Here is an 820-nt window from a genome sequence, read left to right on the forward strand (position 1 = left end):
CACACACAGGAACCTGAGGAGTTATGGAAGGAATCTGGAATGCCAACCCCTCTTAAGCTGCATTAGGGAACCTGGAATTGCCATATTCCAGCTGGAATCAAAAATAAAATAAAATAAGGGAGCTGTGAGAGGGCAAATCCCCTCCCCGGGAGAGGAGCCAACTTCCTGCTTTGTCCCAAGCCTTGAGAACAGAACCACAAACACAGGTCAGGGTTTTTTTTGGCCATCTCTGTGTTGTCAAAGAACACAAATCACTGCTCACACACAGGAGGGAACCAGCAGAGCCCAGTGGGGCTGCACTGGTGTTACTGGGCAGCCCAGTCCTGCCCAGCTTTGCTCGGGGACTGGGGTGGGCAGATCCAGCCTCCTGTGCTGCTCCTGCATTAATTCCTCCCTGTTCTGGGATAACTTTCACAGAACCACGGGATGAAGGTGGGAAAAGACCTCTGGGACCATCAAATCCAAGCTCTGACCACCCAGAAATCTTTGATTTCCCTTCCTGAGGTGGCTGAAACACCGAGCTCCTGGTGGGAATCTGCACTAAAAAAGGACAATAAACCTGGATTTTGGTGCAGGGCCTGGGTTATTCTCTGTACAAGCCACTGTTTTACACCCTGAGGAGCAAAAAATCCACATTTGAAGCCCAAACACCTCTCAGTGATGGAACTGTCAATGATTATATTGAGCACCAGGTGTGGCACAAATCCCTCAGTCCAGGCAAGGAGGTTTTCCAGGGATTTGAGCTCCTGCTGCCCACGGACTCCTTTACCTACAGAAGTTCAGCTGGTATTTTAAATCTAACTTATATAAAAAGCTCAGA

The sequence above is a fragment of the Manacus vitellinus genome, unplaced genomic scaffold, assembly GCF_001715985.3.
Source record: "Manacus vitellinus isolate BGI_N305 unplaced genomic scaffold, ASM171598v3 scaffold_86_pilon, whole genome shotgun sequence".
Classification (NCBI taxonomy): domain Eukaryota; kingdom Metazoa; phylum Chordata; class Aves; order Passeriformes; family Pipridae; genus Manacus; species Manacus vitellinus.